The 18,354-nt window shown below is 38.1% G+C and overlaps 1 protein-coding gene across 1 annotated transcript in view; it reads left to right on the top strand.

Annotated features, from left to right (window-relative positions):
* epha6 (eph receptor A6) overlaps positions 1–18,354 on the top strand; it is a 152,397-nt gene that overhangs the window by 87,325 nt on the left and 46,718 nt on the right. The gene's annotated exons all lie outside the window — the stretch shown is intronic.

Genomic DNA, 18,354 nt, shown 5'->3' on the forward strand with positions numbered 1-18,354 from the left:
GTTTTTTATTATACTTTCAAAATGTCTTGCTATTTTTCTGCTGTCAGTAATTCCTTCACTGTAAGGCAACAATACTTCTTAAATGATTAAAATGTAGTCAGGTTTAGAGGAAATGTGCACTGTTCTCTACCAAGACGTTCTTCTTTTGTTTGGCAAAACTTGATATTTTAGTCATGGTAAAATGTTGGTGCAGGAGTAGTTCTCAAAAATACATCACCAGTTATCAAATAAGCATACATTCTTTCCTGTAGACGCAAGCTATTTGTTAGCATAGAATAAACCAACTTCTTGTATTGTAGGGCTGCTGTCTACGAGTGCTCTTTTGATTTAAGGGTACGCTCACGCTAGGCACGATTGTCCCCCCCCCTCCCCATTCTCCCACTGATCTTCACTCACACTGCTCCAGGACTAAGTGGGCCTGAGCGTGGTAACCTCTTGTACACAACGTTTTAATACAACACTCTGTCATTATGTAATTATGAAGAGTCCGCACATCGGAGATGAACACGTAGAACATTGCAGCTTCTTTACTGACTTTGTGGCTCATTTTAAGTCATTATTATTCAGACACATCTATTACACTGAATGAAGGCTGTCCACTTTCTGTACTCGTACTTGAAACTTGAACTTGAACGTACTTGAACTACCATGTACCATGCTGAAGCACACCTCTTCTAATCGTGCCGGGGCCAAGGAAGTGTACCGTGCTAGAGGAGCACTCACAGTAGCCAAACAAACTGGACTTTAGGGGTGAGGTATTCTTGGGCAACATACAGATTACCTAGTGTGAGTGTGCCTTACTGTAAGTCCAAAGTATTACATAACTGACATTGTGTGTTAAGAAAGAGGCCTAGAGAGATGGAAGGAGGCCAATGTGCGGTTGTCTCTACCTGCCTTCCTGCTCTAAATAAGGTTTTTATGCTGAAAGGTCCATATTTTCCTAAGGGACCTGGTTTGTTGTGTGGAACGCTTATGCTTTTAATTTGTGGTTTGCAAACACTGTGTTTTCTTTTTTCTATCTCCTCCCTCTCATTTTCTCCCTTGACTATTCGCTGTACGCTTTTTTTTCTCCATCGGTTGTTTGTCCTCCGCCTCCCTTTCTTCTCTCTCTCCTGTTTCTAAACATGTTTGTTTCCTTTTTTTTCTTCCTTCCCTCTATCCTCATGTCGCTGTGGGAGTCTGGAAGAAATATATTTTCCTATACAGCCAAAACACATTAAATGCATTATTTTATGTCACAGGGGACATCTCTAGCCTTTACAGGTAACTCAATGTAACACACAGCCTTTTTATTTCATTAGGAGGCTCAGTTTAGCACATAGTGGTGACAGGTCCCCAAGCTTTACACAAGAGCCATTTCATCACTTATAAACCCAGCTGCAGCTATTTAAAATGCTCAGGGGAAGAGGCAGATTGTTGGCCATCAGCCAGTGATAAGCAGCCAGATGATTTTTTTTTTTATTTTTTTTTTTTACTACTGTCACCTTGACAAAGTAGAGTTAGCTCAGACAGTAAATGGTCAGTTTCATTAATGTGATGGATGGTATTGATGACATAGCTGGTGATATGAAGGCCATATAATTGTACAGTAAGCAAATCCAGCCCGTGCTGCTGATCTTAGTTTGCAGTTAAGAGTGTTGGTGAATGTTTTACAGTGTAGTGCAGTGTAGCTTTTTGTGGCAGATGGCGGTAAAAGACATAAATATGAACAGAGAAATTAAAATGCTTTCATCATACAGAAATAGCCCCTTTAAAAGTTCCATATTATGCTTTTTCTGGTTGTATATACTCTTTAGTGTGTTGTCCGGGTGTCTTGTGCATGCAACCCAAAAAAGGCCTAATATGGGACTTTTAAGATGGATATATCATTAGTAACTTATAATAATTGATTTTAAATGTGTAATACATGTTTAGCTTGATCAAATTATATTGTATCATATTTGATAAACCAAGAGTGTTTTTATTTTCATTTTACCTAATCTGAAAAGAAAGAAAAAAGTATAATGCATTTAAATAAGACTCTGTGAACTGTAGTGATGTAAAGTAATAACTTAACATTAGGAGAAAACAATTTATCAAATTTCTAGTTTTTTAACTTTTTTAATGTTGAGGTGTCTATGCATCATAGCATATCCTGTTTCTATGTTAACACCTCGACAAGGAGCTATTTTTAGATCCAGTTCCAAGTGAGAGATGAACATCTACTGTATGTGAGACCTGACGCTGCTGTCAGGAGTGGAGGAATAAGACTCATAAACACAGAAATCCTGAACAATTATAAAAACTTTTGTCAGTTTGAAGAACATTCTTTTAAGTCTGCTGTAATATTGTGTCATTTATTGAGTTAGGCTTAACATACAGTAATTATACAGGTTATTTACAGTATAATCTCATAAGACTGAGAAACAGCAACCCTTCATTCCAACCGATGCTTCTTTATTTGTTGACCAAACGTTGCATCTCAGCTGAGTTTATTGCAAATACAATACAATGCAAATACACAAACCATCAAATGTAATTCCCGCTGTTTTACAAATAATTTGAAATGGAATGTAAAAAAAAAAAAAAAAAAGATTTAATGATTTTGTATTCATGTTTCATTTTAGCAGGTAAGCTGTAGCTGGAAAAGACAAGGTCTTAGTAAAAAAAAATCCTTCACATGTGGTACAGTTGTGGCACCAAGTTTCTGAAAACAAATGCACTTTAAAGCAAATCCTATAAATCAGGTTTTAAATACATTTTTCAAACAACAGGTAATTTATTTTCTAATGTCTTCGATCAGAATTTTCAGTCTGGCAAACACTGCCAGCTAACACAAGCTTTAACATAACACTGGAAGGTGCATCGGCTCCCTCAATCAAGGTTGGTGCTCTTGTTTTTTTGTTGTTTTTTGACGGATACCGATTGTCAAACTGTTGACGACGTAAAAACTTCAGCAGTTTTTTAAAAGTTTCAAAATGTGCAAAAGGTCAGCATATTCACTCAATTCAAAGATAAACATGCAAACCATCTTCAGCGACTGCAGTGATATTCATACATACAAATACTTTTGCACATACAGCCTTGTTTGGAAAGGTGCACAGAAAATCCAAACACCATTAGCATAGCGTTGCCATCAGCAGAAATAAGACTGCCATGACAATTTCTAAGTGTGTAGAGAGTCTCAAGAGTCTCCTGTGATAATGTGGGCTCGCCACAGAAAAATTACACTTAGTCATTAAAATGGAGATGACCCTTTATTCAGTGCTTTATGTGAGGTTGGTATATGATTTGTTGTGCCTATGACATGCAGCTTTAGACGCACACACCACACATATACACACATGCAGCTGTGGCACAAAGAGGCAAGGCCTGTGATCATTTCCTGTCAAGAATAACCTTTTCAATATTTTTGATTCACAGAGTGTCTCGTCTGATGTATGCACAAGCATCAATCTATATAACAAACATAGTGCGCTGACATTCTATGTCAGTGGAGTATTATAAAGTAGAAGGATTAACAGCAGGGAGTGCTTGGAGTAAATCCCTGTAATTTAGGAGAAATAAAAAACTGGAGGAAAACATTTGCAGTTCTTGGTTTCGGCACTCGCATTGGAGTGTGACCAGGATCTTGATAATGCATATAATCATACATTTCAATCAACCAAAGTACAAGATGGAGCAGATCGGAAACACCTGATTATCCGTAGAATGAATGTCTCACATGCACAGTATTTGCTGTAAGTTGACTCAGATACTTTTGCTTACACATTTCAGCCATTCCTTTCTTTGTTATTGAATACTATATCTTCTAACAATTATCTAACAAAAGGTTTGATGGCTTTTGATGCTGCCTTGTTAAAGGGATCACTTGATGCTCTCCAAAAGTAGGGGACTGGATCCGGCAGCTGGACGACCTGTGACAAGTGAGTGCTGGATGAGGATAAAGTGAACAGGAGAGAGGTGAAATGAAGGAGTGAGCCTGAGAGTTCAATCGAGAGAACAAAAGAGAAAGAAAGGATGAGCAGGAGAGAAAAGTGTGATGAATGTGGAGAACATGAGAAGAGCAGGACAGAGACTGATGAAGGAAGGGAGCAGGAGAGGGTGAAAGAAGATGGAAAATGAGAAGTCGAGTATGAGAAGATGATTGAGTGAGGAGAGGATCAAAAGAGCAAAAAAAAACAGGGTGGCAGATTGAAAGAGTAAATTAGCTGATAAGAAATATGGTTGAGGGTAAAGAGAGTGCAAAGTTGTCTTTTTCAACTAAAATATACTCATTAATGAAACAAGACCATCATTTGAACTCTTAACAGCTGTGGTGTTGATGAATGCTTCCAGAGTGTGTTGCCATGCATAGAGTTATAACACAGCTTGCTTACGTTTAGACCCACATAAACCCTGTGACCCTGTCCCAATCTCCAACCTGAAGCTCAAGCACTGAACCCTCAGACTTTAATGTTGGCAGGCATGCAGTGAGGGGCGTGTACGTCTGCGAAGGCTTGAGAGGTTTCAAAAATGAGGAAGGAAAAACAACATAATGATATCCCATCAGGATAAAAGATGCAACAATGAAATGAAATTAAAAAAGCTGATCTCTAGGATCTCTTGTCAAGGGGTGGTTGTGGCTCAGTTGGTAGAGTTGTTCATCTCTCAACCGGGTTTGATCCTCAGCTCCTGCAGCTACACATACAATGTGTCCTTGGGCAAGGCACAAGACCCCAAATTACTCCCATATGAGTGTTTATGAACGGGATTAGTTACTTCTGATAGTCACTTTAGAATGTGATCAGAATGTGAATTGACGTGGTGTAAAAGCGCTAGAAGACTAGAAAAAGTGATGTACAAGTTAATTTACCATTTAGTATTCATGTGCGTCGTACATTACAGGATTGTGTATTTAAGCAAATTATCTAAGTCAGAAAAGACATTATTGTTAATCCATTGTGAATATTCATCTGAAAAACACACTACAGACATTGGAATATTCTTGCAAGTGTTTAAATGTATATATAAAGAAACCTATTTTTGTTTTTTCTCATTATGCCCATCACTGCGTTGTTTTCATTTTTGTTTTTTTTACTTAAAGAAATATATTTTACATTTAGTGGGGAGGCTGGACGATCTCATCCATCACATCCCAGAGTTTGTAATGAACTCCGGGTGAGTTAATCTTCTGCAGAAATGCAGAGTTGTGAAGTCTGCGTTAAACCCCTTTGCACTTGGTGATTTGAAAGCTGGACAGCACTTGCAACTCCCTGACTTACCATGAAGAGCCTGAAAGAGTGTACAGATTAGGGAGTGGCAAATGTCTTCTACCGCCGCTGTTCATAGGAACAGAGTTCAGTTTTGTGCAGTTCATGACGACATCATGTCACCATGTTGACCTTTCAAAGTAACATACTGTTACCTACACATGCTGTGACGACATGTCGTCCCATGTCGTCACAGTATGTGTTAAATTCCACGGAACAAAGGCCTTCTAAAGTGGTGTTCTCTGTTATAAACAACAGTGCTAACTACTGCTGTACAGGCATGTATCACCTTTAACCACTCGGCCCATGCTCTTCCTTAATGATGCATTTAGAAATGTGCGTTTTTAAAGTTTCAGACACAAAAAACTCAAATGTCCTAAAGTAGCTTAAATGTTTGATTTACCAAAGTGTTTGCCTTTACTTTAAAGCCTGTGTGTGTGTGTTTAGTATGCATATATGTACGTACAGTATGTGCTGGGTGTTTGGGTCAATTCTTTCCTTTTTGTGTTTGGTTACATAAGTTAACGTAAAAATATGAGGATGCAGCATGTGGATTCTGAAAGTTTCAGTTTGATTCCCTTTTGAATTCTTAGAAATAAGTCTTGATTAGGGGGGTGGACAGGTAGATGAAGCAAAGGAGAAAGAGGAAGAGGAGGAGGAGGAGGAAATGGCCCAGAAACAGGATAGTTGCTTTAATCAAGGGAAGCAGATGTGTAATTGTGTATGTCACTGAAAGCAATCAGAGATGGATCGGCTTCTCAGTTGCAGTGATGCATCAGAACATTCTTCCAGCAACTTGAGAGACTGTAATCAGACAGTCTTTTGTAGATGAAAAGCCGATGGGTAAAACTAACAGTCTCAGATCTGCATGATTATATGGAATAACGTGGGAGGAAATAGAGAGAAGTGTGCTGCTCACTGACGGCAAGTGTCCAGATCATTTTCATTTGTTTTACTCACCTGAAGCGAGATGTAGAATGTGTTCATCTGCAAAGGCATTATGAAACCATCTACAAAGTGTTAGTATAGATGAAAGTGTTCTTATCTACACTAAAACACACTCAGTTGTGCACCTACAGCTGATCTACAGGCTTATTGTTGCAATATGTTACTATGACAATCATAGCAAAGCCGGTTTGTTTACAATCCAAGCTGGGCATTAGAGGGGGTGGAGCCAAATTTCAATATTGGTCTGATGTCATTTGACGTGATGTTGATTACCTTAGTTGTAACCATCAGTATCTCTATCATCTTTATCTTTTGGCCCAAGTGAGAGCTTCAAACTACACGGATAGACCAGCCAAGTTACACTTCATGGAAAGCCTAAATTGATTATAGTGCTTAGAATTCATGATGTGCAGGTTAGGTTGCAGTTCTAAAAGTTGGATAAAAAACTATTATTAGAAGGTTGAACCAGAGGATGCTGGTGCACAGAGTATACTAATATAAAGCTCATCATCATCACAAAAAGAATGAATGCATTGTCGGTGGAAGGAAGGAAGCTATTCCTTTTCTTGCCAAATTAAACCGTTTCGCTCTTTGTTTCTTCAACATGTTTTCCAGCTCTCACATGTTGAGAGAAAGCCACGGTTATATATTCCTCATCTACCGAACAAGGTTTAAATTGCAGGAACCTTCTCCCTAACCCAACGTTTCACATCTCTTGAACGATTTTCCATTCATTGGTTCATATTAGAAAAAACTTGTATGAATTTGTATTTCACACAAATGTTTTAAGAACAAGGAGGGTTTTTTTCAAAATGATCCAAAGGTTTAACACTGGAACCACACAGACTTTTGGTTTCAGGATGGATGAATGTTGTCAGTGTCTGTCAAACACCTCTAAATGCTGAAAATGAATAACATCATGTGCATGAAATTGTCCAATTAGGTTCTGTAAAGGAGAACCTCTGGCCCACCTTAATCTGCGATGGCCTTCTGCCATGCCCCGAGCCAGCGCCGACACAATTATGCAGCTATAAATGAACAGTGTGTATTAAACTCCTGGCCTTCTCAGCCACCGTACCCCTCCCAGGCAGCCCTCTCCCGGCTCGGCGCCATGCTCTAACTAACTATGACAAATTAGTCCCCACACTTAATTACTAGCTTGGGAAAATCACAATGATTTTTATTAGGCGCAGCATCATAAAGCGGTGTGTCCGTGCCCCAAGACCAAAGCATTGTGCTGTAGAAACTCTAATAATAACAACAGCCATACAAATTGGCTGAGTGCAAGACCAGGGGCCCGAGGCGCCTACCTGGATGGGGTGAGGGGGAAGGTGACTTTCTGTGGATGAATCAATACTGTTGTCCGCTGTGCTGCTGCGCTGCTGAGCTCTGGCTACATCTCTGACTCCGCCTGTGATAGCAGAAATCCACTCTCAGTCGTTGTCAACTGGGTAGATTTAACTGCGATCCTTCCTCCATTATGGGTTAATAAGAAAAAGGAGCGACTGATGAAAAATGCTGAATATATCACATTAAAGGAGAAGTTTTTTTCTCTCTTGACATACAGTTATAAGGGAACGTGTATCTTGGGGGTCTTCTGTCTGGTAAAGATTAAGTGCGTATGAGTGAGTGTGTGTTCGTATGTGTGACCACCGCTGAGCTGGTGCCACTGGCCTTGTGGAGAGAGCGGTCATAAATAGAGCTTCCATGCTTGCTGGCTTATTAACACTTGATTTATCTGCCTCTCGGTGAGGAATGCGCGCCCTTGGCATCCAAGCCCAGAGATCGGCCCCAGGGGGCCCCAATTACCCTATGCCATGTGTGTATGTGAGTTTCTTGAGGGACATTTTCTGTCCTGGTGTCATGGATGGCCTGTTTCTGCATGGGCCTTTTGTCGCTGTATTCATCAATGTAACTATTCAGTACCAGGGTCATCTTCATCATCACTCTCTCTTTTACACACACACCCACACGCACTTTTTACTGCCACCTGTAGAGGGAGATATACAGGGAACAACAGGATAGGATACATTTATTCGACAGCCTCCTGGTTCCACAATGATTTATCAGTGTGTTTATCCTGCTGATGTGCCTTTATCTTTTTTTTTCTTTTCTTTTTTTCTCTAGTCCATATTTCGTTCCCTCTTATATTTGTACATTAAGGCCATGTGTATGGGTGTGTTTGAAGGCTGTGTGTTCATCATTAAAAGCACTGACAGTGCATGCCATTATATTTTACTGTTAAGACAGCTGTGTGACATTGAAATACAGCGTTAAGGCTGAGGTTTAAAGGCCGCATCTCGGTTTTTTTCATGATGTTTGGTTTTTCTTCTCTTGTGCATTTCAATGATATGTTTCCTCCATAATCCTTTATTTAAAATGTCACATCAAATGTATTTTTTATCTCCCGCTGTCTGATCTTTTTGTCTTAAGGAAAGAGCGCAGCAGTGTTTCACAGATTTTGCACTGAATGCTGGCTATCGAATGCATCAGTCTTCTCATCCTTCTGCCATCATTACAATGTCAATGTGGGTTGACTTAAATAAGTACAAACAAAAAATGCTGATGATTTATTATGATAAAGTGGAGCGAACTGAAAATAAAGATTTCTTAGAAGAAACATAGGTGTTACTAATCTTGTACATTGTGTTTGGTTTACAGGATAATGTTGTGGCTGTTTTAGGTTTCAGATTTTTATGACAGGAGAATTTAAAGTGGCATTTTTATTCTTGTTCCCCAAATCTCTGAACCTATAGGCTAACACCTCACAATGGTGTAGTTTCTGGGAGTGAGGCTTTACTATTCAGAGCTTCTGTTTTAGCCAGTGACTCATGATAAAGAATGACTGGCAAAGACTTGCTTTTCTTTGCGTTACTATCGTGGACGGTCTGAAAAGAATGGAATTGTGTTTGAGTGACGATGTCTGAGAGCCCACAACATTGTAAGCAGATAACTGTCTATGAACAGTTAAGCTAAACCTTGGTTAAATGACTATCGATGGGTTAAAGGAGGACATTATGGTATGTTGCGTTCTGCTACTTTGTCTGTCAATAGAATGTTTTCCTGCATACACAGAACAAGCCTTCAAAATGGTAGAGGACAATGCTTGTACTAACCAAAAACCACAATACTTCCAAATCCAAATCTACACATTTAGTATGAATTTATATACTAACCATTTGTTTTATGTTAAATGTTCAATTGACTTATTTTGATCAATGTCGTTACTAAAACTACAGTAATTGTTAGCTTGAGGAACTTTTCCAGCACTAAATTCAGAATTTCAAAGTATGCACAAGAACAATTCCTGCGTGTCGGACACCTTTGTCTTTTAACCACATGCATTCTTCTTCTACATGCACCAATTAGAAAACAGTTATCGATTGGGATACCTGTGATCGTAGTTTTCTCCTGGGCTTCATCATGGACTAGCTGGCTACTGCCTTCTCTTATACCACCAATGCTAGCAGTACTAAAATAAGCAGACACTTTGCCAGCATTACACTCTGTACAAGTATTCACTGCAATAGTGCTTTTTATTACCAAAATCCTGCAAAATGTTACTCATTTCGATGCTACTTAAATTCTTCCCAAAACACACAATAAATGTAATTCAATACAGCAAGCTTCACAGTTCAGCACCAGAAATGTTTTGATTTGCCGACACCAATCGTGTGCTTTCAAACATTCTTGCATCATCAGCCATAGACCACGACTCAAGAACAGAAACGCGAAGGAAATCGAAAGAACACTGGATACAGTTTCGTTTAAAAAATATCATAGAGGTAATAAGATGCACTCACAGGTAGGGATGTAACTATTCATTTAACTTGCTATACTATTCACAATACTGGGTTCACGATACGATTTTTCATGATTTATTTTACAAAATGAGACTCAAGAAAAATGATGACTTAAATAGATTCCTTTATTCAGTCATAATTTACTCCCCATTTGAACTTCAATTCATGAACTTGATCAAAAGGTTTGCTCACATCCATCAAGAGCCTTTTGTCTTAAATGCAAACACTGCCCTTTGTCAGTATCTTGCTCAGCTGTTTGATATGGATCAGCTATAATGATTTTCCATTTGTTGGTTGACACACTGTACATCTGAGTTGCAGACATCCTATAGATTATTGGATTTCTCATTAGAGCTCAGTTGTATTTGTTTTATGTGATTATTTGTTTTTTGAAGAAGGATATTGAAGGCGAAGGTCTGGACATTTTGCAAACACTATATTGGCAGTAATGGGCCTCTGATCCAGTGCTTACGATGAGGTGCGGGATGAAAGACTTGCATTACTCCATACAAGTGTTCCCTTGGGGACAAAAGTGTATCAGTATTTTGCAGTGTGAACTGCTGAAGTTCATCACCTCAAAAAAAAAGAAAAATATTTGTTTCTGTGAATCCCATCACAGAGGAATCAGTTGGAGATGCTCAACACTGAAGCGTGAACCTAGATCTATAGTTATATTATGAATGTGTTTGAAAGAGTGTTATGGGGATACATTTAGCAACTTCAACAACAATAGTGTGATACTCATTCATGCAGATGATTACAGGCTTTTTTTTTTTCTTTTTTTTCTTTTACAATATCCGAGTGGATTTAAAGTCATGTTGCTTCAGATTCCTTTTTCTCAGCAGCACCAAACTGTGTGTTAATCTGTGTATCTTGTAAGTCATGTAGCGGATATCCTTTGGGAAATGATGGTGATGGAATTTCATCTGCTTTAGATTGCATCACTCTTTGCATTCAGAAAGTGTATGCTCCCACTGGATAACTCTGCACTGTTGACTGATGAACATGTGGGAGTTTAAGAATCTTTATTATGCTCCTTTTTCACTATTTTGTAGGTGAAAAGATTTACTGAAATGTCTGCTACTGCTATGTTGATAAAATGAACCCCTGGCCAAAAGTATGGTGTGCTACCACAGTATATCTTACATATCTAATGACAACCACATTTTGTCTTCTTTAGATTAAGTAATAAACTTGTTTGCAAACTTAACACACCCAGTAGATGAAAAACAGCTGTCCCTTGGTAAATGTTGGTCCAATATTCATTCTTTTTAATAAACCTAAACTCATTAGAGAGACATTCAGCAGCGAATTGCTTACTTGATTTCTAACCAAACCAAAAAACTACGGTCTATGACACCAAACAAATGACATGAAAAAGGCTATCAAGTCTGAAATATTGATACCAAGCGTAAGACATTTTTCACTATGAGTGACACCTGTTACTCATAAGAAGTCATGATCCACTGTTAAAATAAGAATATTCAGTGATGACTTTTAAAGGATGGGTGCTTTCAAGACAAAGTACAGTATAAGCAAGGTTATCTTTACCTCGAAATGTACCATAATAGTTGAAATTGAAATTATGTAACTCCTTTGGGTTACAAAGGTTTCAACTGACTAGAATGTGTACCCTTTACAGCACTGCTCATTTCCAGTAGTTGTGATCAAACATATTTTCCTATCACATTCCACTATATCTGATGGGTCCCTGACACTTTCCTTATCCTTTGGGTCCAAGTCAATGACTTACTTTATTTATAAGAATGGTTGTTTCTTACCCTTTTGATGATTTAAGTCCCTGACTTTTTTAGTCTAGGTAATTATCTGTTTGTGTGCCTGTAAAGCACATTGATCAGCTCAAGTTGTTGTAAATGTGCTATATAAACTTGATGTGACTGGATTCAATGTTTTCTTGGATGATCCGTCTCCCCTCTTTTGGTGTTGAAAGGCTGAAACACTTCCTGATTCAAAGGCACACCACTGATGATTTGTCCAAAGATTTACATCTTTCCCACAACTGAGATACAGCTCTCACGCCACTCTCAACATCAAGGCAAACCTCATGTGTATACCACAATAGACAGGTTTCCATCATGTCCCGTGTTTCATGATTCTTTCTTCAAGCAAAAAAACGTCACTGTCTGTGGAAGTTTAAATTGTTTGGTGTAACTGCCCTCTAACACCACTGTTTTGGTTTCTCGGTAGTCTGTTTGACCTCAGCAACAAGGGGTGAATGATCGCATCACACAGCCAACAGCTATTCCCTACACAGGCTCCTCCTCGAACCTCATCTCTTCATCTTCACACTCATTGTTTTCCACCTTACTCTGGTGACAGAAACCAAGCACCTTCAAGCAGTCCTAGAAATAATGAGGAGTTTGGTGTTTCTGCTTTGTTCGTGTATTCATCCTAACCTGAAAAAAGCAGAGGAGCCTCTATGTTGAACCTTGTTTGTGTTCGGTGAATGTGATGCAGGCTTCTTGAATGCTTTTTGAAGTGATGATTAAAGGGCTAACCGTTTGAGAGCTAAGCTGTTGGATAAAAGAGATGGACTCATAAAAAAGTAAAGGGCAATGCGTCAGTATACATCAAGGAACATCACCATTAATTGGCCACTTCAATCGTCATCCTAAGATTCAAAAGATCCACTATAATGTTAAACCACAGCCACTTCAAACCATAATTTTTTAAAGCCTTTTCTCTAAGACCATGTGTTTGTGGAGATATCTGCATGAAAATGGTCTTTGGATTTATATATATATGTGAATTAAAGGTGTTTTAACAATAGAATTCAGTGTGGAAAAGCAGTCCTGAAGCAATCCAGTAAATCTTCCTCACATCCATCCTTGCAGCCAGTCATACTAAATCATATATTCTTGTTCATGATTTTGAATATCTGACATTTAAAGCAGTAAGGGTTTGATCTGTCTATGAAGTCCTTTCACAAAATGCTTTCCATTGCAGTAGCAAAGGACTTAGTTTTGCTGCATTATAAGAAATGTCTAAAATTGTAAGGTTATATTTATCCATTGACGATTCTCAACTGTGGCCAGTTCAGACAAGAATTCAATTAGGACAGCTGGCTTTTTCAATAACTGTGTTAAATCACACTCTCACCAAAGGTTCCTAACACTGTAACTGAGTTCATCCACACCTGCTGGTGTTACCCAATGCAACCAACATCCTTGGTTTTATTACATCTCAGGATTACTGTATATGTACAACACAACATTCTTATGATGGGGGGGGCAGCAAATAAGTTTGTAGGGAGCGCCAGCTCCTGTGGGCGGACATCTCTCCGTTAATGCATGTCCCCAGGTCCTGCTTGTGCATGTTTGTGATTCAGGCCTGTGTGTGTCAGAAGCATTTCTCTAAAATAATAAGAGTGACAACCAGAATTTCCCCCTCTGGGATTAATAAAGTATATAAAAAATAAAAATGATAAAAACCTTGTATGCCTCTGTATATTTAAATGGAGCAGGAAGTTTCAATGGTCTTGGATAACAATTGTTATTCATCACTTCATATTAAATAAGTGGATGGATTTTGCAGCAAACTTACAAATACTCACAACCCACCCTTCTTTTAACAAATATAATAGCAGATATGGTATTTATGTATACAAAATAACATAACCCCTATTCAACAAATGAAGGTCAGTTATTTGCCATTATACAGCTGAGGTTTGCTTAAAGGCATGTTTGTTTTGACAGACAGCAGGATTAATAATATTAAAGATTTATAGCTGCTTTTGTTCATCATTTTGATTCAAAACCAAATAGAATAATTTCAGTTATTATAGTTGTCCGCGTCTTTACTGTGCATCACCTTCCTATAAGTGGGGATTCCCATAAGCTTGTATCTGCAGTGGCAGGTAATTGGATTAGTCTGTGTCTGTGAAATAGCTACTGTAACATACACTATAAGATGTACTCGATTGCCGAACTCAAAAGCCATGCAACCATTTCACATGACTAAACCAGGACCAACACTGACAAAGGTGACCCACTGTCACTTACTGTCTGCCAGCAAACCAAAGGAGCTTTCATGCTCTAGAGTAAAAATCTGTTGTGCTTTGAAGGTGTTCACCCTCTGTGTACCCTTGCCCTCTGACTGGACCTTTCTTTTCCCCCTCTCCATCTCTAAGTGCGTGTGTATCTACTGTACAGTTCTCTCTCTACTCCCCAGTCTGTAATCATGACTGCAACCTTTGAAGTGGGACGCAACAGATGAAAGGAAAGGGGAATAAAGGAAGGCAGTTTTCAGTAAAGGTGAAGATAATAGAAGCAATGGGAAGGTCAGTTTTTAGCAGTGAAAAAACCCTGATGTTATAAAGACAATTCTGGCGGTTTTCAGGCCATAAATAAACACACTTTCTGGACACAGATCTACTATTATTTCAATCTGTTTTTTTTATTCTAACAAATCTATTTTGAAATAACCTTGAAACAAAAGGTATAAGATTTCTGCTCCAGAACCAAAAGAAACTTATTGGTTTGCAATGAAAACATATCCAATGAAATCTCACTGCAGCGGTGCCATTGTTCAGATTGGTCCCATTGAAATTAAAATCCTCTTTCTCATTGGAGACCGGAACAAGACAGTGAGTGGCAAAAAGACAAAGTTACAGACAGAGACACAAAGGGAGGCAAAATACAATTCACAAAACTCTACAAAATTTGCATTAACACAAACTGCTTTCTAAGTCTTTCATTTTGGATTTAAAAGATTTCATGACACCAGCTCCTTGAATTTCAAGTCATTCTGCAACAGATTCTAGACTGAGAGTGCAGAATACCCCAAAGCCATATATCCAATTTCTGTTTGAGGGAGCAACAAGAGAATATCATATTTAAAGATGGCACAACTCTATGCATTGAGCATCTTCACAAGTAAAGTAACAAGTAAAGGAGGCGCTGGTGGCATAGTTGTCAGTGCTTGCGTCCCATGTGTAAAGGCTATTGTCCATAGGCGGGCAGCCCAGGACCGACCTTTGGCTCCTCTCCAGCATGTCATCCCCACTCTCTCTCTCTCTCTCTCCCTAATATCTGATGCTATCTACTGTCCCTATACATTTTAGGCACAAAACCCCCAAAATACATATTTTCAAAGTAACAAGTTATATAACTTTCAAATATATTATAATATTACTGGCATAACTTTCTATATTCTTAAAGCTGCTCTAAGTGCTCTGTTGCAAAGGGAGAACTGAAATGCTGATTTATTCCCAGTCTCTTTCTAGTCACTCTGAGCTGTGAAGCTCCTCTCATCTTTAGTGAGCAGATGAGAAGGTCTCAGTGGTAAATATACACTCTTTATAAAGTGAACAAACTGTACCTATCTCTGAGTGCTTTGGGGAAAAAGAGGGTTCATGTAGGTCTGTATGTGTTGCAGTGCATTCTTTCAGCGTATTTGATTTTCCCTCTTCTGACACTCTTGACTTTTAATAGAGAAAGTTTACAAAGAGAGTGACGAATATACACACAATGGGCTCAAGGTGTCTTAAAGATTCTTCAATATTAATCTGTCCATGTAGCCGTCAATTTAACTTTGAAGCAAACCCCTTTCATTTGCCTGTCTTTGTTGTTGTTGTTGTTGTTGTTGTTGTTGTTGTTGTTGGTTTGTTTGTTTTTTAACTAGGAATGGTATAAAAAATTAAGAGAAAAAAAACATGAAATAACAAAAGTGGTTCTTGGACTCGGTTATCTAACAGTTTTGATCTTTTGTATAACACATTAAAAATGTTTATACAGTATGATCACAACTCTGGTCCCTTTGACTTACTTTACATACATTTCCATAATTATTGAATTCACAGTTAATTGCTTATGACGGTAAAAGTACAAGTACTTTTCAAATTTTAAAAAGGCTCTATCTATTAGCACCGCTTCTCCACTGTAATGCACATTTATTCTGGTGAAGGCAGCTGTCTTTGTTGCCGCCACGTAGCTCAGACCTGATTAATTGTCATCTTGAAAGTGACTATTTATTTTTTACTTTGTTGGCATAAACCAATCAGGTCTGTAACACATCTTTAAATAATTCAGTAAAATGATGTTTACTCTTTTTAACAGCACACAAAAAAAATGGTTATATTGGGTTGTCAGTGAAGTATAAACACACAGCAGTTGCAGCTTTAGGCGTCATTATGTGTGACTGTTGCAGATTGAAGTTCTGGTGTTGCCTAAACATCTGGTAAAATAGGTCACATGATACGTCTTCTTCTAAAGTTTGTAATAAAATGAGCCCAAAGCCAAATATAACAGTTTTGTCTGAGTCCGTTGAATAATGCTGTATTTGTGAAAAATTAGCATGATTGAGTGCACTTGTCAGGAGAGACCGCTCTATGTATTAGGAGAGTGTAGTGCTGTGTTGGCAAATGTGCAAATAGCACTGTACACACATACACACACATGCAGACACACAGATGCATAAACAAACGCACAACAGAATGAGGCCTTTGTGAAAAACCCTGCACCTGTAATGGAGTGATAATGCTGAGTAAGACAGACACACACACCAGTACACACGCACGCATGCACACACACACACAAAGACATAATGGCTCTAGCTCCATCAAACTGGCGGGGGTGTGGAGTAGTGACCTAAATGAGTTGGGATTTCAGCATCATCGGTGATTACCAGTGAAAGCTGTGTGATATATAGCAACTGTAAACAGTCTATAGGCGAACTTAGTCACACTGGAGCAGAGAGCTGTGTGAAATAAATACTGTATATTCATCATTAGGACACATCCGTTCACGTTAGGTACACAAACTAACATCATCAACTCTTCGAGTAAAAGTGATTTAACTTCGAATGAAAAAGAGGAATACAGTATCAGCATTGAACACATTCCTATGAAAGTGCCTTATAAATAAGAAGTAACATTTAGTAATGACCAATCTGTACTATAAATATTCACTTATAATCGTATTTCCTAATTTGTTGCTCATTGATGATTCTGATGCTCTAATCACATTTAGCCAATTGGTAAAATAATTAAAACGCTTATTATGACTCACAAAAGTTAATGACAACCTAAGATTTGGTTAATGGATACAGTATGTTAAGATTTTATATTTTGGAATGAAAGGAATCAAAAGGAAACTGTGAATCACTTGGGATCACAAAGTCCTAGTTTTTTTGTTGTTTTTTTTTATCAAAAAGAGTTGTACACCTAAAACAAATATAACTTCTCCATACCTAAAACACTGTTACCCAAACAACTCAGTCAGTCTAAGAGGTACTATAGTGCTTAATGTCACAGAAAATCCCTGGCAAATAAATTTTTAAAAGCATGGAATGAGTGTATATAGTTAATGTGTTCATACGCTTGTATTAAGTGGTATTGTATAATATTTACAATAACAAATGTATGATGCCAAAACAGATTGTGACAGGCTCCAGTACTGTATGGGCCTCTGCATATTACAGGAAATAAACATTTTGTGAAGTTAACCCTCTATACGATCAATTCTTCTCAGAAAGATACTTCTAAAATATAGTTAAAAAACACATTAGAGGTTTGGCAGTGACACTGAAGGTAACATTGTAAAATTGTCCAGCCAGCAGTTAACAAACTGTTGTGAAGGCTGCAGTGTTGAAGGGCTTTAGAAAGTACAATCAGAGAGAGGGAAGTTTAGCAAAGAAGCAGCTCAGTCTCAAAGAATAAAGACCTTGAGTAAGCATTCGCTTTGTTAGCTGCAACTTCACCTTAGAAATCAAACTTGAGCCCCTTGAGGTTCAGGTGTTAAGTGTTAGTCAAGTTTTCATGTTGTTTACAGGTCATGAGTTATGTGAGAATTGTCCATTGGATTGAGAGTTTAGTTAACGTTAGCTCTGTTTTGACTAAAGGTCCCCAGAACTAAAAGGTTCAGGGACTTCCCTTAAAAAATTAAAAGGATCCTGTGGCCAATGGCTGTCAGCGTTGCGACCACTGGCTGAAGTCTTGGGGAGTTCATATAAATCGAGCTGTATTGCTTTGTAAATGGTTTTATTCATTAACAATTGAAGGGAGACCAGTGATGTGTTTAGGGTTTTATTAATAAGGTAAGATGACTCTAATCAAAATCTTACAAGGATTCATAAGAAACACCTCTGAGGCAGATAAATGATATTAATTTAATTTATATATTTGTATGTATGTATGTATATATGTATATATATACACACACACTGAACAACCTTAACAGATAAACAAAATGATGATAATGTTTTATCCCAGATAAAACCTCTGACTTGTTCTTCTGCTGTTTTCTTTCTATTGTGTTATGTTTATTTGTCTTTTAAGTAATTGTCATGTCAGTGTGTTTTGTAGCTTTTTTATGTAACAGTCAGACTTAGGTAGGGTAAAAACAATTGGCAAT

The sequence above is a fragment of the Symphodus melops genome, assembly GCF_947650265.1.
Source record: "Symphodus melops genome assembly, chromosome: 12".
NCBI lineage: Eukaryota > Metazoa > Chordata > Actinopteri > Labriformes > Labridae > Symphodus > Symphodus melops.